Here is a 7,500-nt window from a genome sequence, read left to right as displayed (position 1 = left end):
AATGCTTTAATTTTCAATAAGGCCATTATTGGCAACTTGGGTTCATTACTCAGCAATGGTTGCACAAGAGATGAAACTGTATTTACTTCAATAGAATTATCTGCTTAAATATTTATGCAGAAAAAATAGTACGAACCCAATCCAGTTGACGTTACCTTTTACCTTTCTGTATTATATATTCAGATTTACTGAAGTCCGCGTGCTAACAAACACTAAAATAGTTTTCTAAGTGAATATTTTCAATATCATAATCATAACAGTTGCCAGTTGTTATTTATTACTAGATTATCAATAGTAAATATGATCATAATAAGTTTATAGACAAATTGATGATAATATTAACTAAATTAGCGGATATATAAAGCCTCTACCTTCGTGCCTCCTCTCTGACTCCTTTCCTTCGCTTCTACTTCCTATGGTTTCTTCTCTTAATTGCATCAGTTGGCGATAAAACACATATGTATGTACATATAATCATTTTTATCATTCATACAATTTTTCTATGTTCTTCTCTAAAAGAATTAATCAGATAATCCTTTTGATTACTGTATCTGATGGGATTATCACATATAAATAATTCGTTGAATATCTGAAGACCTCAGTATTTTTTAATTAATACATATTTACTTTTGAAACATTATCACCACTTGGCATAGAAATAAATTTTCCTCTTTTATTCTAAACTAAATTCGACCTGATAAACCTCGAGATTGGTCATTATGAGGTGACTCACCTCTCGTGAAATTCACCACACAGACATCACACTGTCTATGAGATGATAGCCGCTGCTATCTATTAGTATGAGTAATGATACTCCATAAGTTATTCACTGTCCTTTGCGATCTCTCTTTCTCACTGAGTACAGGATAGAAGAAACGCTAGTTCAATGGTTTCTCCCTTTACTGAATAGAAACACTGTATAACAAGTGTATATTATCACGATCCAAGTACCGAACGAGCTGTGGTCATTGATGCAATGGCCTGAAATGGCCCAGCTCAACTTCAATCGTAGATAAAACTAAGTCAGTGGAGTGTCATCATAATATCTCACAGCATGATTTGGGTTATGTATGCTTATTTATACATCTTTACCAAGTTCCTTCATTTTAATTCTTATATATCTATTCAAAGATTCTTTTTAATTCTGTTTCAGATTATTCGTTTTCATTAAATCATTTAAATATAATTATATATGTTATTTTGAGATATTTAACCTTCCGCGTTTACCCCCGAATGAATTAAGTAAAATTCAGACATGCAAATTCTTATATTTACATCAACAAGAAAAAGTAAAGTAGTAAAGATGATCATAATAAGTTTATAGACAAATTGATGATAATATTAACTTAATTACCGGATATATAAAGCCTCTCCCTTCGTGCCTCCTCTCTGACTCCTTTCCTTTGGCGATAAAACATATATGTATGTACATATAATCAGTGTTTTCATTCATACAATTTTTTTCTATATTCTTCTCCAAAATAATTAATCAGATAATCCTTTTGATTATTGTATCTGATGGGATTACCACATATAAATAATTCGTTGAATATCTGAAGACCTCAGTATTATTGAATTAATCCAAATTTTCTTTTAAAACATTATTTAGACTTGTTATAGAAATAATTTTTTTTCTTTACTCTTATTCTAAACAAAATTCGACCTGATAAACTTCGAGATTGGTCATTATGTGGTGACTCACTTCTCGTGATATTCACCACAAAGACATCACACTGTCTATGAGATGATAGCCGCTGCTATCTATTAGTATGAGTAATGTTATTCCATAAGTTATTCGTTGTTCTTTGTGATCACTCTTTTTCCATGAGTAGAGGCTAGAAGAAACGCCAGTTCAATGGTTTATTTCTTTACTGAGTAGATGCACAGTACAAGAAGTATATACATTCACACGGAAAGCAGCTGTAATACATGTAACGAAGTAACGGTTATATAAACTCGCACACACCTATCACACATGCCTCTCGACCGATCGAGATCTCGGGGTAGACTCCGTGCCTCGAGGCGTCGCTCGCCTCTCTCGATCGACCAGGTCAGCAGATCTGACCTGGACCTGGCATGGCGACCATGTGACCGATATACATAAGTGATCACGTGGTGGCGTGACCATATCTTAGGTGTGCACAAACACCCACAGGGAAACTTCCACTGCCACCGACGTGGAAAATTCCCCTGGCACACCAGGGCTCTTATGGTTCTTACCTGGTTAATTGAGGCCTCTTAATACCACCAGCTATAGAGACGATGGTTTGGCTAGTCGCCTCCGTGACATGCTCCCCCAGCGGGGATGAATCGTCCCGATTCATCTCAGTCAAAGAGATCTCATCACGAGCTTCGTGGTGACTAAGAGGTCTCAAACAACGAGGACGAACACGACATACTACCCACCAGGTTACGGCCAACAACATAAACATGATGAATGAGGAAAGTGAAGATAACCAACTAATATCACGTATACTGTCAAATCCCACCCGGTCGGGGAGTTCACTGTATTTATCAAGCCTCTGCATCAGGCTTACTTGATCCTTAGAGAGCTGAGACTGCTCTTGAATTAGCTCATCTGTCCTCTTACTTAATAAGTGGCCCTGTAGCGTGTTGGGTAGCGCTGGGGTTGGATGGGGCGACATCAAGGAATTCTGCAAAATATTCTTGATGTGGTTGATGTCGACAACGTCCACTCCCAGCACAACATCAGGAAAGTTAATGGCTTTGGGCGATCTCAATACAATGCCATTTACTCGAAGGGTGCAAGATGCAAGGATGGATAATGCTCCAGTTTCGTTTACTATGTGAGAAGAGGATTTGTTTCCACATGTTAGTGTAGAGGAGGTGTTAGTAATCGTGGAAAAAAATGATCTTCTCGGAATTAGGCAAGAAGTGGAAAAATGGTTGATAATTGTTTATAAATACATATATATATATATATATATATATATATATATATATATATATAATGATTTATCATAAGATTATCCATTCAACAAAACAAAACCACGTTTTAGAAATTTACGTCTATGCAACCCTCCCTTACCCCATCCCACCCCGTCCCCCCACCACAACAAATACATACTTTTAATCAACATGGATTCAATTGCAATCCATTCGAGAAAATAGGTAGTGGAGTTGCCTCGAGGAAGTTAATGATTGAGATCACATTCGGGTATAATCACACACTTTGAGGACACAGGATTTGCATATGATAAACATAGGCATAGGACTTATGCGTATTACTTTGACCCGAGATTTCTTTGTTGATCACATGATAACAAAGGTAACCTTGTTTTGTATACTGATTCGCATTTGGATTACATTAATTAATCATACCTGGAGATAGGTTCTGTTTTACAATTTGTGACTCCAGATTTTTTTTTTTTTTTTCTAATTACAAGATGTAGTCATTTGCATATATGAAAAGGGATGAGAGGGGAATAGAGATGTTTTAAAGGGTGGAGGAGGAAAGCGGGGATGAAGAGGACACAGTAAATGTATAGATATATAGATAAAAGTGATGGACACTTCCTTTCTCTCTATGTCTCTCATTCTCTCTCTCTCTTTGTCTCTGACAATCTCTCCTCTCTCTCTCTCTGTTTCTCTTTCCCCCTCTCTCTCTTTCTCTCTCTTTCTCTCTCTCTCTCTTTCTTTCTTTTCTCTCTCTCTCTCTCTCTCTCTCTCTCTCTCTCTGCCTCTTCCCTCTCGTTTATGTCGATCTTCCCCTTTTTCTGTCTAACCTTCCATTTTTTTCATCTCTGTCGATAGTTTCTCATTGTTATTCCACGACTATGTATACACGCGTCCACATTTCAAGAAATTTTATAATTAGTGCGTGGAAATGAGTAAATAAAAATTATAATAAAGAAGCTGCATATAAAATAAAAATATCTGAGTCAAGAGTAAGCAGTTTCAAATTATATATATGATTCGAAGCCTAAGAATGTCTTTCTATATATTTCTCTCCCCTTTACTCCCTAGCTCTCTCTCTCTCTCTCTCTCTCTCTCTCTCTCTCTCTCTCTCTCTCTCTCTCTCTCTCTCTCTCTCTATATATATATATATATATATATATATATATATATATATATATATATATATCCTTCTCTCTCTCTCTTTATCTCTCTTTTTATCTCTCTTTCCCTCTCTATCTCTTTCTTTATCTCTCTCTCTCGTATATACAACCGAGGGGAAAAAAATAATCATCCATTTTTGTATCAACGTTATTTTATATCGTAGATGCCTGAGTTTGGATCTACACTACTGTTGCTTTGGTCTTGAAGTACTACTTAACTATTGCAAATTGAAAGTTCATTCAAACTTTGAATGAATATTAACGTTTACCGATGCACCACGAAATTAAGATATGTATGTAAGGTAATGCATTTAATTCCACACACACACACACATTATCTTCTTACTATCTTCTTTTCTGTTTCATCAATGTGTTTCATACTATTATAACAATCATTAATGCGGTTACATTATCATTAACAACATCATTATTCTTACCTGTTCTTAGCTTTAATACTACTGCAACAAATGAAATAAAAATCCCTAACGAAATTAGAGACAAAATGGAGTAGGAAATAATGCTAAATGAAGAGATTAATAAACGGAAAGTCATGTGCCTGAATGATGACTCTCTATGACTTAGACTAACTTACGAGGAATTGCATTATTATAATGATGTAAGAATGATGTAATATGGATGTTTTTGTGTTATTGTATTCTTAAGAAGGCAGTTGGATATACTGAATAACTTTCGTGTTTAAATCGTGTGTATTACGCAGTGAGTGGTTTTGCAAGCCTTTATAAGCGTCTATGTTTTTATTTAGTCTATGAAAGAGATTTTTTTTTCTTGTTTAGATATTCGTTTTATGTGAAAAAAAAGGAAAGCAGTTTCAACCGACACCATCAGCTGTTAGAAGTTACGTTTTCTATGAAACCCGGAAGCGTAGTACCGAGGATAGAAAATGAGACTTCCTCTAATTTGATGGGTAACATTTCTATTTATGTTAAAATAATAATAATAATTCTAATAATAATGACAGGCACATATTTTGCATTGCTTCACTTTGCTTTAGAATCTACCAATAGTCTTCTTTGTCTTTTCCCTTTTTTCTTTATTCCTCTACTCTGCACCCTTTCTTCCTGTTCCATCCTCTTTTTTCTTCTACTTTGCTTCTTCATGCTTGCCTCTACCTTCGTGCCTCCTCTCTGACTCCTTTCCTTCGCTTCTACTTCCTATGGTTTCTTCTCTTAATTGCATCAATTGGCGATAAAACATATAAATATGTACACATAATCAATGTTTTCATTCATACAATTTTTTTCTATATCCTTCTCCAAAAGAATTGATCAGATAATCCTCTTGATTACTGTATCTAATGGGATTACCACATATAAATAATTCGTTGTATATCTGAAGACCTCAGTATTTTTTAATAAGGGCAAATTGTCGTGTTAAAAAATATATTTGCAGAGCAGATGCTATTCCGATTTTATATGAAGTGATGCGACCCCTCTTGTGTCAGCGTGTGCTGACTCGTGAGAGAATGTGCCGAGTCAGCACACGCTGACACAGGCGGGATCTCATCACTTCACACAAGGCCGGCGTAGCATCTGCTCTGCAAATCTGGCTAATCCTTATCCTTAAGAAAATATGATTTAGCCATTTTCAATAATTTTTCCTTTTAACTCTTATTCTAAACTTATATTAAATAGATATATTATAATTTATAATTTTAGTTCTACTTCACGAAGCCATAAGGCATTCGCTATATCTCACCATTTTCAAAACATAATTGTTATTGCATTTGCATTTCAAGAAGTTTTAGAATTAGTGCGTAGAAATGAGTAAATAAAAATGATAAAGAATCTGCATATAAAATAAAAATATCTGAGCCAAGAGTACGCACTTTCAAATTATATATATGATATCAGGTATATGAACTTTTTTCGTTTTATCTTCCTTCCCTTTACTCCTTATCTCTCTCTCTCTCCCTCACTCTCGCTCACTCTCTCTCTTTATATATATATATATATATATATATATATATATATATATATATATATATATATATATATATATATATATATATATATCCATATATATATATATGCATATATATATATATCCATAATATATATAATATATATATATATATATATATATATCATATATATATATATATATCCATATATATATATATATATATATATATATATATATATATATATATATATATATATACGTATATATACCCTTCTTCCTTCTCTCTCTTTCTCTCTATCTCTCTCCCTCTTTCTCTCGTATAATCATCCATTTTTGTATCAACGTTATTTTATATCGTAGACGCCTGAATTTGATCTCATAAAAAAATAATAAAAATAAATGTCAATAAAAAAACATGGCCAACATCAGTGAGCTGAAATTAAATCGTAAAATATCACTCAATAGAGTCTATGATTGTGTCAAGAAGATACTATTAGGGGTACAATTTAGATTTTCTTTAAATTTTCCTCTTTTCCTCATATTTTAACAACGTGGTGAAACGTAGAAAAACTGAATAACTGGCTCGGTAGATTATTAGATCTGCTGCGTTGTAAACTTATATAGTTTTACTAAAGAATGTATTTTGCATTTATCACAATACACCCTGTACAAACTTTCTTGGGATTTCTGCTAGCATCAAGTACTAATGTTTTATATGGCTTCTTGTACCAAAATCAGTATTTATCGTGGAAACTCGACTCTGGGCTCACTTTAAAGGGGAAAGATCAAGGATACATTGAGGGCTTTTCGCGTGTGGAATGGCGTGTTATATATACTCTTGTGTTGAAGAAACAAAAAATTACTGAAACTATATTTCATCATAATGATGATAATAATAATATCAATTAAGAAAAAATAACTCATCTTCATTGGCCTATTGAGATATATCACTGTTCCTCCGTATTTGTTAAGGATTTAGACCTAATAGCAAAGGGTAAGAATTCCATGGATTTACCGTCGAACAAATAAACTTGAATCCAATGTTTTAGTGAGATTAGTTTCACTGTAATTCAAAGTTTATTATGAACATTTCCTATATTTTTTTCGCATCTCTTTGACCTTTGTCAATATAATCAGATGAAAAAAAAGGTTTTCGATGTTAACAGGACATGATCTCTCTCACGTTTGTGACAACATCTACTTTCAGCGACCTGAAAATCCTACAAAAATGGAACCTATCACTTGAATTAATTCGACTCCGCTACCAAAGTTTATGATAAACATAAAAAATCAACAACATATACTTGGTGCCAATGCCCATCGGAAAACAAATTACCAAGGCTCATTTTGGACATATTTCTACGTACAAATTCGTAATCCCGATCGTATAAGTGTATTTCAGAAGCATTGAGCACTTTAAAAAATCATTATACAGTCTGCTTCATCATGTTAAGTCTTATCAACACTTTTCCTGCATATTAATCCGATTAGAAGCTGG

The sequence above is a fragment of the Penaeus japonicus genome, unplaced genomic scaffold (genome assembly GCF_977035675.1).
Source record: "Penaeus japonicus unplaced genomic scaffold, GWHDUDI00000001_assembly GWHDUDI00000016, whole genome shotgun sequence".
In the NCBI taxonomy this organism is placed as follows: Eukaryota; Metazoa; Arthropoda; class Malacostraca; order Decapoda; family Penaeidae; genus Penaeus; species Penaeus japonicus.
The sequence above is the reverse complement of the archived record's forward strand: the minus strand, read 5'-3'. Positions refer to the sequence as shown.